This window comes from Ambystoma mexicanum, chromosome 7q (assembly GCF_040938575.1).
Source record: "Ambystoma mexicanum isolate Mex_15411 chromosome 7q, UKY_AmexF1_1, whole genome shotgun sequence".
Lineage (NCBI taxonomy): Eukaryota > Metazoa > Chordata > Amphibia > Caudata > Ambystomatidae > Ambystoma > Ambystoma mexicanum.
In genome coordinates, this window is record NC_090941.1 from 359,317,463 (window position 1) to 359,330,724 (window position 13,262).

Genomic DNA, 13,262 nt, shown 5'->3' on the forward strand with positions numbered 1-13,262 from the left:
TGCGTGAGAACGAAGATCCTGTTGATTATATCCAGGAAATTCAAGAGAAGTGGCGTATGGAAACTAGAGAGCAGTGGGACAAGACGCCAGCAATATTTTATCATATACTAAAACAAGGACTCCCGGAGGCAGTGCAGAAACAATTGAAGAAAGTAGTGGGGATGGAAGCAAAGGCTTGGCCGGAAATACAACTGACGATAGTACATCATTGTAGGACATGGCAAGAAAAGATGAAACAAAAGGAAGAGGATAGGAAAGCGGAAGAGGCTAAATTAGTGCAGAAAAAACTGACTAAGTACACGATGGAAGGTGCACTAATAACCACACCCACAACAATGACACCAAACCCCACGCAAGTAGTGGCCGCACAAGATCCCTCCCAAATACAATCACCACAAATTATAGCACAACAGCTGCCACCACCCCCACCATATACGACTAATATGGGAGGAGGATACTCAACACCAGGAGCTGGATATTATAATTACAACAGGGGAAGGGGAGGAATGATGAGGGGGAGGGGATACGGCTATAACGCACAACAGCAAGGGGGAGGATTAAGAAGTTTCTACCCCACTGGGCAACCAGTACACCAGGACAATTCAGGAAGTTTCCCATGGCAGACGAGGGAACCACCTGTATGTTGGATTTGTGGATTGTTAGGACACATGTCACGCACATGTAGAATGAGACCCTCCACACCAGCGTGGGGAGAACAGGGAACACAAGGGCCTACAAGGGAACAGCAGGGTTACCAACAACAGCAGGGACTGCCACAGGGTAGCACGCAGCAACAGGTAGTAACACAACAACAGCCACAGACATATTCACTACTGCAACAACAGGTAGCGATATCACAACAACACCAAGTGCAGCAAGTACAGCAGCCCACCCAAATTCAGGACCATAAGGTACCCTCCACCAATACACAGCTACAGCAAACACAACTGGGAAGGGTGACTGTCCTGGGGCACAACCCTTACACAGGAAGTGGTCAATCATTATACCCACAATAGGACAGCCCACAGACGTCCTTGGTGTGTCCCATCCTGTCGGTAACACCTAATAGTGCGGAGGAACCACGCATAGAGGTAACGATAGGTGACAAAAAGTTATCGTTCCTTGTTGATACTGGGGCAACCCGGTCTTGCATAAGGGAAGGTAAATTTAAGATGTCAGGTGAGGCCATGAACACCCAAGGATTCTCTGGGGCTAGGGGGTTGGTTCCCTTTACTGATAACATCTCCTTATCAATAGGGGATTATGACATGTCTGTCCCGCTCCTATATTCAAGGGAGTCGCCAGTAAACATACTTGGGAGAGACATAATGAGCAGGTTGAATATTACAATCTCCTTCACGGAGGACGGCATAATTTGTTCCACCCCTGGAATAAACATGCTCACTGCACGGCAAATTATGCAAGCATACTGTGGGCAGACAGTGACTAGGGCTGAACCAGTAGATGGCGAACTGTTCCAGTACGGAACAGACATGGCATTCGCATGGGTGCCAGGAATAGAAGGGAAGATCTGGAGGAGGCCAGCAGCCTATCTGTTCAGACCTGAAACACCAGCCAATGAACCAGAAGGAAAGGTGATTTCAGTGAGCATTGAGAGCATTATAGTGACTGCTGATTATATCGCAGTACATGCCCAAGACCGGGAAGGAAGAGCATGGAGGGCAGTGATAGCGCTGGCTGAGGGATGCAGGCTCACCCAGGTATCCGATGAGGAGCTCTTTTCAGAAGACAAGGAAAAGGGTGAAATGGTATTCATGATGAGTGTAGATATATGGCTAAGAGTGACATACAAGCAAGTGGCACAAAAAATTGCCATGGCACTCGAAGCACCCGCATCTACTCCAGTTCCCTTTTACGAGGAAGATATGGCAAAAGTTCTAACATCACTGTGGACCACTAGTCCTTATGACGTGGGTTGCATAAAGAGTATCGGGGGAGTAAGAATAAAACTAAAAAAGGGTGCAATACTCCCTAGAGTGAAGCAATACCCGCTATCAAAAGAGGCAGATGAGGGCATATACGAAACAATAACAGCCCTAATAAATAACGGCATACTGATACCATCAGAATCACCATGTAACATGGCGGTGTACCCAGTGCGCAAAACTAATGGAGGGTCTTGGCATTTCATCCAGGACCTCAGGCCCTTGAACAACATTGTAGAAGCAGAATACCCCATAGCAGCAAACCCGGCCACCATATTATGTGGGATTCCAGCAGAGGCCTCACGGTTTACAGTGATTGACCTCAAAAATGCCTTTTTCTCAATACCCCTGCATCCAGATTCACAAGACCTGACAAGCTTCACGTACAGAAACACAAAATGGAAACATACCAGGTTGCCACAAGGGTACTGCGAGTCACCCTCAATTTTTAACAGAGTAATACAGATGGACTTGGGAAACGTTGAATTGGAAAGTACGGTGCTGCAATATGTTGATGACATAATAATTTGCAGCACAAGCGAAAAAAGGTGCAGGGAAGACTCATTGAAAATGCTGACAATATTGGCTGAAAAAGGTTACAAGGTAGACAAAGACAAATTACAGTACTGTCAGGAACAGGTATTATACATTGGTCAACTGATATCCCAACACAGAAGAAAGATTGCACCACAAAGAGCACAGGCTATATCAAACACGCCATTGCCACAAACAGTGAGGGAGCTTCAGCAGTTCCTGGGATTGTGCAACTACTGTAGAGCATGGGTTTTTGATTACAGCTCATACATAGGACCCCTACTTGAAGCATTGAGAGAAGCAAACAAAGGGGAGAATAAATTGGGGTGGACAAGGGAAATGAGGGAAGCATTTGACGAGTTAAAAAATGCGATATCAACTGCTCCAGTACTGGCCACCCCAGATTATGAACGACAGTTCCTTATCTTTTCACATTGCGACTCAGCAGTAATGAAAGCAGTGTTGGCTCAGAAAACAAGCATGGGATACAAGCCAATAGCGTTCTACAGCGGGCACTTGGACCCTGTTATGTTAGGTAATTTCCCTTGTGAACAAGGTCTTGCCGCAGCTGCCTTCGCAGTAGAAAAATCATCATCTATTACAATGGGGTGCCCAACCACACTATTCGTGGAGCATGCACTATTTGCAATATTGAACAAGCCTAAGTTGACACTAACCACGCAGAGGGCGTCAGGTTATGAGATCATCTTATCTAGACCAGAACTATCTATTGTTAGATGCAGCACAGTTAATCCTGCAAGGTTTATAGCAGAAGTTATTGAGGAAGGTGACTATGCTCACGACTGTACGCAGACTACTGAAATGTACTCATGTACTAGAAAAGTTGAAGAGGATGCGCTAAATGGAGGAGAGCTCTTGTTCATTGATGGGTCATCGACAATAGACCAGAGTGATGGGATAAGGAGAACTGGGGCAGCAGTTGTAAAAATGAGAGAAGAATTGGTGTGCGTCCCGGTGAAATGTGTACAGTTACCACAGCATTATTCGGCCCAAGCAGCAGAATTGGTTGCACTGATCTTGGCGTTGAAGGAAAGCTTTGACAAAAGAGTTACTATATATTCTGATAGCGCATATGTCACGTCAACTGTCCACTCGGGGTTGACAAAATGGCAGAGAAGGGGGTTTAGGAGAGCTGACGGCACCCCAGTGCAACATGCTCTCTTTTTAGCTGAATTAATTGAAGTAATAAATAATCCCCAAGAACTGGCATTGGTCAAATGTCCCGCACACACTAATGGAGAAGATCATATCTCAAAAGGGAATGAAGCAGCAGACGCACATGCCAAGCATGCTGCGTATTTTGGTGAAATATGGAACCCTCCAGAGTCAGAGAGAGGGAGAGGGAGGGGGATAGCTAAACAGATGTTGATGAAAGAAGGTTACACCCATCTCCCAGCCACACAGATAATGGAATTACAGGCGGCCGCACCAATGGCAGAAAAGGAACTATGGGTAAAAAGAGGATGTACAATGTCGCCAACTGACGCACTATGGCGTCAGGGTAACACTGGAAAGATGGTCATGCCATTGGCACTATTGAACACCGCCCTGGGCCAGCTCCATCTCCCAGCTCATACAGGGAAGGAAGTTATTGCAGCACGAATTAGGGAAGACTGGTTCTGCCCCGAGCTAAATTCTCATGTAACAAATTTTATCAGCAACTGCCTTACATGCCAACAGTTTACGGCCGGTCACACGCTGCAAGTGATAAAAGGTACTATACCCCGGCCAGAGGGACCCTTCCTGCACATTCATATTGATTACGTCGATATGATTAATGTATGTCAAGGAAATAGGTATATGATTGTAGTGGTATGCCCATTCTCCAGGTGGATTGAGGCAGGACCGTGCTCACATGCGGATGATTTCAGAGCAGCCAAATTTCTAGTGAGGGAGGTTTTCCCCAGGTGGGGAGTGTGCGAAGTACTTCGGTCAGATAACGGCCCGCACTTTGCTAATGAAATGTTTCAGCACATCACCTCCTTACTGAATATCAAGCATAAATTTGCGTGTACATATCACCCACAGGCCAACGGTATATGTGAACGCCTGAACGGCCTATTGAAGGAGGAAATCGCAAAGATACAGCAAACAACAAAGAAGAGTTGGCTGTATTGTCTTCGGTAGCTCTATTTGAGCTAAGGAATAGGCCAGGGTCTGACCACCACCTCACTCCTCACGAGGTGGTGACCGGACGTCAAATGCGCCTTCCTCTAACGCCAACATCAAGAGCATTCACAGACTATGAAAGCACTGCAACTGTACTTGGTGACGAAATGTACCAATATGTGTCTTCTTTGATTACTAGTGTAGCGTTTGTATCTCAACAGCTCGAGCGCACGCGGGGCGGGTCTAAGAGTTACCAACAAGAAGACGCCGACAAAGAATTGGAAAAGGAAAGACTGTGCAAAATTTCTAAAGGTGACCACGTGCTACTCTGCAACTTCAATAGAAGGTGGAACAGCCCACGCTTCACTGGTCCCCACTTGGTAGAGGAGGTATCTACGAGAGCGGTGAAGTTGCAGGATAAGCGTGCTTGGAATCACCTACACGACGTGAAGATCTGCAAACTCCAGACCCGCCCTAGCGTTACCGACAGGGCCATTGGAAGAACAGCGACAGCATCACCTAGGGAGAAGGAAACGTCTACCACAGCTGACGACCTTAGTGTCACTATACCCAATCACCCCCCAGAGTCCCCAGAGACAAGTACTGAAATAGACACTGGGCATTTGCACACCGCCCATCCCATGGTCACGAGATCAAAGAGTAAACAGACTTCCGCCAGTTGAGCCCCAAACTCCCTGCCCACTACAGCCACCACCCAATTGAAGGACATTGTTTTGCGCACATACACATGTAAACACTTGTATGTTTTCTTTTTTCTTTCTCGCACATGCAGGTACCGTGTGTAATTGTTACGAAAATAGGTAACTAACAGCGTACATTGCCCAGGAGTAGATGCTACCCACAGAAGATAACTACCCTGAAGCCCTATCACACCAATTTGTATATCACATAAGAAGGCCAAAGTACCTAAAAAGAAGGAGGGTACGTGTCTACTACACCGCATTTATTTTGGCCATAGAACAATCAATGCCCCATCTTCACCAGCACTTACCTGCTCTAAGAGATAGATCGCTTAGATTGGCGTGGGAGCAGCTCTTCGCCTGGGCACTGAACGACTACCTGATAGGGAGGGCTTGATAACGACAACTAACCATAATAACAAGCGCATTGAGAATTTTCAGGCGGGCAACTTTAGCGTCGCAAGAATAAGCTGCCGGACTGCAGCAAGGTAAGAGCAAATGCCGGTGAGACTAGCTTTTGTAATAAAAATGATAGGGGTTTTGGTCATCACTGGTCTATTGGCTGCCTCTGTATGGCAGAAAAGTTATGCTATCAATATTATGGCTGCACCCAAACCTAACGTACCCCCACCCACGGCTGCAACAGGTGTTACGTCAGGTGGTACTAGCAGCCCTCTGCATAAGGGAGGCAGAGTTAAACGCAGCACATACTCAGATAATAAGGGTATTGATAATTACATAACAGACTCAGCACACGTCTCGAACAACATGTGGTACCAGCACATGACCCAACTAGGTAAGCAGACAACAGAAGAAAGCTGCTATGTCTGCTCATTAATCCCATACGCTATGAGCGCTTCTCGAACATTCGTCGCCACAGAAATAGAAGAGAAGACGGCACGATGAATAATATATCTGGCACTATTCCAAACGAGAGGGCGATTTCAAGGAACGGTGGTGAGACTGGTGTGGAAAACGCGAGACACATATCCATACGAAAACAACTTCCTCAAGTCATATTTGAGTTACCACAAGAGCAGTTTGCATGCTTAAGCGTTCAGATACATGACAAGTGGTCCTGAAAAAGGAGAAACGAAGAAAGTAACACTACAATACCTACCATGTGACTGGTACGCCACTGAAGTTCCTGGTACACAAGGCTGTTGGGAAAGACCACTGGTAACAATAACAGGGAAGGTATACATGAACAATAAATGGGACATAGGAGTGGTTGGAAGCAACATGGTAACAAGAGAAAATATTACCACCATAGATGAACACAATAACAGATGTTGGACGATATGGGGCAAGTACATACCCATGCTGACATGGATGGAGAAGGATGAAGACCCAATGAGCATACTGCCGCTGACTGCGCCCAAGCTATGCTACCAACACAGAGGAGATGTGGAAGTGGGATACAACACCAACTGTGCAAGAGTGTTAGAGTTACCAGAGGGGGGAGCAGGAACAGCAGTGTTAATGGACCACAACTGGGCCTGCGGAAATAAGGCATATCACACCCTGCCCCCGCTGTGGAATGGTATATGCACAATGGTACACATTAATGTACCATCACTAGTGGTGCCCCAAAAACACGTGAACATGGCGAACTTCCCCAAAATGGATGAAGGAAACAAGAGGAAGAAGAGATTGGTACAATCACAGAGGGGGTCGGACAACGACAACAACAACAATAATGTCCTGAACAGGAAAAAGAGACAAGGAGAACCTCTGACAGGAAACTACCTGTGGGGAAGGTTGGAAACAGCACTCACTTCAATTCCACCAGAACACAGATTATTCAGCATAGCCGCAATGTTCTTCTCATCAATAATACACCCTGGGCTACAAGCTTATGCAAACGCTCAATGGCTCCAGATAACCCGATGGGAGCTGATGATGACAATTAATTCAACAGTAAACGGATTCAACGCAATAAAAGTGGAACTACGAGCGGTGAGGATGGTAGCACTACAGAACAGATATGTGTTGGATCTCCTTACAGCGATGGAGGGAGGAGTTTGCGCAAAGATAGGACAATCATGCTGCACATTTATTCCTGCTAACGATGCCGACAATGGTACGCTCACCGAAGCAGTATCACAACTGGCCCAGATGCACTCCAAAATGATGGAAGAAAGTAAAGGAGTGAAGAAGGATGATAGCTGGTTTTCATTGTTATGGTCATGGATGCCATCATGGCTGTCGGACGGGCTGAAGATTATTGTTGGATGTATAATACTGGCTGGGGCTGCATTGATTATAATAAGGTTCTGGAAAGCCCGGAAGGCACGCACTACATACAAAATGATCGAAATGGTTGGTATGCACCCCTTGATGCCAACTGATGATGACCAGCACACAGACACAATAATAAAGGAAAGAGAGAAACTGCGCAAACAGATCATCACCAACCACCTGGACCCGCCATCCGTAAAGCTCGAAAACCCAAGAAACCCGAGAAGCTACATCGGGAAATGGGTATACTGCACACCGGGAGGAAGTTGTGTATATATGTATTGGTCATTTGAGGACCATGTCAACCACTATGGACACCTGGAAGGAGTAACTAAAATATGGAGAGTAAGAGGAGATAAGGAAAAGGATATGTTTGTGGTCGACAAGCCGACCAGAGGGGGGACTGAAGTGGGAGAATGGGAGAAAAGACTCCCCCCAATCTCCTCGCGCCCCTGGCCTAGAGGATCGCGACCCAGACACCCGCCACGAGATTAATTTGCCTATCTACCAGACGACCAAATACCCTGGTACAGGAACATACGGATGTGCCCGCCAGCCTGCCCTGCTCAAGCCGACACCTGCGGCATGGATGAACTCGACTAAGCCCTTCAACAATAAGGAAATACATCGTTAGAGATGCCATGACGACCTAGCCAACTGTCAAGACCATCCGTGCAAACATGCACACTGGACACCACCACACCAATCCACACGAAGAACATACTCAGTGCTATGACGTAGGTGACGGACACACCCACTGACGTGCATCTTTATTATTTTTCACATAGGTTTTCCGAAATGCAGGAATGCAAGACGCACAAAGCACTCATCTAAATGCTTGCTGACGCTTCTCCTGACCCTTGCACTGTGATGAAAATACAACGAAGACATGATACCGCCTATGAAGCAATGTGATACCGCAACTTAAGTGCCGTGCGTTAAACATCCCCACCTATGCACTAGGCCCAAGTAGGCCGCAAGCAAGAGCCTCCATGAACATTGGACAAGCAAGAGTACAATTGCTGACCCTGCAGAACGAGCCCAGCGAGAACTGACAGCCAAGGGAGCGATGTTGCAACTCGCATGCTACCAGCCGACGCCAAGGTCACACCTGCAAGCAAAGCCAGACACGCAGTGAAAAATACAACTTTAAAATGTGCAGAAATCTGCCTCAGCCACAGTCTCTCCTCACGTGACCAAGCCAAACCTGACAAGGTGCCAGACCCACGAGGGAGAAGTTGCCTGGGTCCCACGTCTGAGACACTGGCTGCAACAATGAAATGACCCAATGGACACCTACAGCGATGGGAATGGTCTGCTCTCAGGCATATGAGCAGATCCACGTATTGTTTGCACGAACACATAGTTGCATATTGTTGCAAATGACAGGTACACCGCGAGCTGGGAACAACGATGGTCCCAGGCTGGGGGGCTCGCGAGTGGACCAATCAGAACATGGGGCACTCACCACTGACGCCACTAACATTAGCCAATCATTAGGGGTCTTCGTGTAACAATTCTCAAGTAACTAATAGAAGGGACAACCCAAGTATACCACCTGACTGACCCTTAACCACTAACAGCGTTCTCTATACGTATGCTATACTAACCCTACCACTCGAGGAACCAATCCAGAGTGGCGGTAGGTTTTTTGCTAACTCTTCCAGGTGACGCAAGTAGCGCGTCATACTGAGGCAAAAAGGGGCCTGCGAGCCCCACGAATTTCGAGAGTCTGGACGGACGCGTACGATCCTAGACCCATCCCTGCCGTTATTCAATAAACAGCAGAACCACCTTGCTTTATGTGTGTGTCTCATACTAATTTTTGGATACGCAGGAGGAGTTGGGTCCTCCCAGCCCAGAGGTCCGCGGAAGGCCCAGCCGACCCCGGCAGAAACCCCCCGACAATAGGTTATTTAGCAGGACATACATGTTTTTCGTGGCAATAGTTCCAACGCAAAATGGCTGCAGATTACCAGTTTGGAGCTGATGCTGAAAGTAAACTCTGCAATGAATTGATTCAACACAATAAAAGAAGAGCTCTGAGAAATAAGATTGATGGCGCTCCAGAATAGATATTTTCTGGATCTACTTACAGCAATGGACGGAGGAGTTTGAGCAAAAATGGAGAGGTCCTGTTGCACATTCCTACCTGCCAATGATGGAGAAAACAGCACTCTGACAGAAGCAGTAACTCAACTGTCGAAGATGCATGCAAAAATGGAGGAAGAAGCCAAGGGGACTGGAAAAGACCAATGCTGGATAGTATACCTCTGGTCATGGATGCCTTCACGGCTGGCAGAATCACTGAAAGTATTACTGGGGGCACTAATATTGGCACTAGTTGCACTGTGTGTGATCTAAATCTGCATCACTAAATGCCTCAAGACAACAGAGAAATCAATAGGGATGAAGGTGATGATGGATGTGAATGTCGGAGGGACAAAGGACAGTGGAGGAAAGAGATATGCTGAGAAAGAGAATAAGAGAATGTCCACTATTCCCACATGAGACAATCAAGCTAGATAATCCAGACAGTAATAATTATGCAGGAAATGAGTATGGTGCAACCCAGAAGGAGTGTGTAGCTTCATATCATGGACTTTTGACGATCATGCAAATTAGGGAGGGATAACAAAGCTTTGGCTACCAAGAATGAAGGTTGTGCTATATGAGGATGTGGTTGACAAGTCAACCAGAGGGGGGACTGAAGAGAGGGTCTGAAGAATGCCCCTCCTCACCCCCAGAAACATGACAGCACGACAAGCCAGGAATGCTTGCAGCCACCCATCTTACTTCAAACGAAACCCAAGTGCACCGTTTGCTGACAACTACATGGAATTATATCCCCTCAATCAACCATACAGACCCAATCCAGTGCACATACTTACAGGTATAGGGGAGACAACGGAGATTGTGGATGGGAATACCCTAATGGACAGCCTTGATTAAACACGAAACAACCATTGTGCTGATGTCATTACTGACGCCACGACATAGCAGCGTTAGTTATGAAGCACACTTGCACTCCTGCACCTCAGCACATGAACACACATATGCATATATGAAGAACATGCTTACACAGTTCTATAGCTAGAGGATGGATACATATATATATTGTCAAAGCTTTTATTATTTTTCACATTAGCCAAATGCACTAACGCAGAAACGCAAGATATCAAGAGATCCTGAGCAATCTTTCAGATGCTTAATGCAAATAATCCTATGGGACTACTGGAGTATATATGGAGCTTGGTAGAACCATGTGTGACTAAATTTTAGGTTACCTAGCATAACATGAGCATGTAGAAATTGTATTATAGGTCTAAGAAAAATTACAGAAGGCCTCAAACCAATGAGCCTGAGACGAGAACAGCTGATTCATGCTGCACGAAGTGCAAGACAGGCTCACAGCCAAGGTCAGAGATTCACAGTCACATTCCTACCTTGAGATGACAGGAGACCAGCTGCACAGAAACAGAATAAATCCTCATAAATGCAAGCTCAAGATCTTGATTTTGTGGTCTCCAAGCATGTGATGCAGCCGAGCCAGACAATGGGCATTCACACGTGGTGGCAAGGCAAAGCTAATCCCATCAAACCCAGGTAAGGAAAGCAACAAGTGTTGTAACATCGGAACGCACTCTCATAGACAAAGGTGATACACTACAAGTTACAATACAGACACCTTGAAGAGGAGCACAGAGGGCTGAGAATCAAATCGATTCCCATGCCTGGGGTGACCAGCTCTAACCAGTCACAGCATAGAAAGTCAGGGGTGGATGGCAAGGGGCAAGAACCAGTGGTAAACCCATTACTCTGCAACATAGTATAGTTTCTTGGGGACGCGACAGGCCAGCCAACTGACATGCAAAGACCAGTAAAATAACCCCTATAGGGTAATTCCATAGGTATTATCACTCTCAATACCCAATCCTCTGTGGTGTAGATTTTTGGGGGAAGGGCCCAGGGTTGATGTAAGATTGTTACAAAACTGGCAAGCATGCAATGGAAAGCTGAGATGTACTGGAAAATCTTGATTGTCTTGTATGACCCTGGTTGTTTTTTTGTAATAAACCGCAGTTCTAACTTGCCGTTGGCTGAGTTCTCCATTTATTCTGGGGAAGGGAGTTGGGCCCTGTGAGTCAGACGGACACCCAGATGACCTATGGTATACCTTGGAAAACTACCCCAACAAGTGGGATGCCTAAATAATCAAGAGGTGAGACTGCACATTGATACCTCAGTGCAGCTATTTGCCCTGGGGCACCGTCGCATACCAGTTTTTCTGCATCAGAAATTGGAGGAAGATCTGGGGAAGCTCAAGAAGGCAGACATCATTGAGAGGGTGGCAGGCCCCACAAAGGACATTGTGAATATGCATGGATATGAGGCTGGCAAACAGGGCCATATGCTAGGAACAGCACCCCACGCCCAGAGTAGATGACATTCTTGCTGATCTACAAAGAGCCAAGGTCTTCTCCACACTAGACCTCAAGGCAGAGTGCCATCAAGTGCCCCTGCACATGCACTCAATGACAATCATCACATTCTCCTCCCACGTTCGGCTCTTCAGTTATAAGAGACTTAGCTTTGGGATGTCCTTGGCAGCAGAGGTGTTTCAGCAGACCATCAGGCGCATGCTGGCTGGGCTTCCTGGGGTTTTATATGTGAGCGGCAACATGCTTGCCTTCTCCAAATCAGACAAAGACCACCTTCCTTGGCTAGAGGCAGTCCTCACCAGGCTGACTCAACCTGGTCTAACCTTCAACAAGCGTAAATGCAGGTTCATGCAGCCCAAGGTCGATTATTTTTGTTTTATGTTCCACAACAGAGGGTTGTCCCCCAACCCCCAAGAAATTGAATGCCATGAAGACAGCATCACCCCCGGAGTCACCCTTGGTGGTACAAAGTTTCCTGGGGATGGTGAATTTATGCAGGCGTTTCGTCCATAACTTGGAAACAGTCACAGAACCCCTCCAGGTACTTTCCAGAAAGGATCAGGATTGGCATGGGGGCCTGGCTGAAGAGGAGGCATTTCAGGAAGTAAAGGCAGCCCTGGTCACCAACACTTCCATGGACTATTTTGACACCACATGTACCACAGAGATAGTGGTGGATGCCAGCCAAGTGTGACAGAAACTGAATGCTGATGCTCCCATATTGAGCGTGAGGTGCTGGCAGTGGTGTGGGCTGCAAAAAAGTTTACCTCTACATCTATGGGCACCCTGTAACTGTTTACACTGACACAAACCCCTCATTTCTATCATGACTGGGGTGGCACCATTGCCCCCAATCCACCTGGAACAGTGAGTCCTCCAGCTGCAGGAATATGGAGTGACATTGTTGTTCAGAGCCGGGGCGGACAACCTGGCGGATTACCTCTCACGTCACCCAACAAGAGGTGTTAGCACAGGAGCCCATGCTGACGAGAATGGTGACACAAAGGTGTTTGTCTCAATGATAACAAGGGCATCTGTCCCCAACTCCATTATTTCCCTGAACCATATCGCTGATGCCACCAAGACTGATTGAGGGCTGCAGGACCTGATGGCTCAGCTCCAGACAGTGGAAGTCATTTTTGTCAACAACATAGCATCACATGCCCGAGGCCCAGGCGTTCCTTCAAGTATTGTGGACAGTCCGTACAGAACTCTCACTCAGACATGAAGGGGTTCTGCTGTGAGGTACCCAACTGGTCATCCCATTT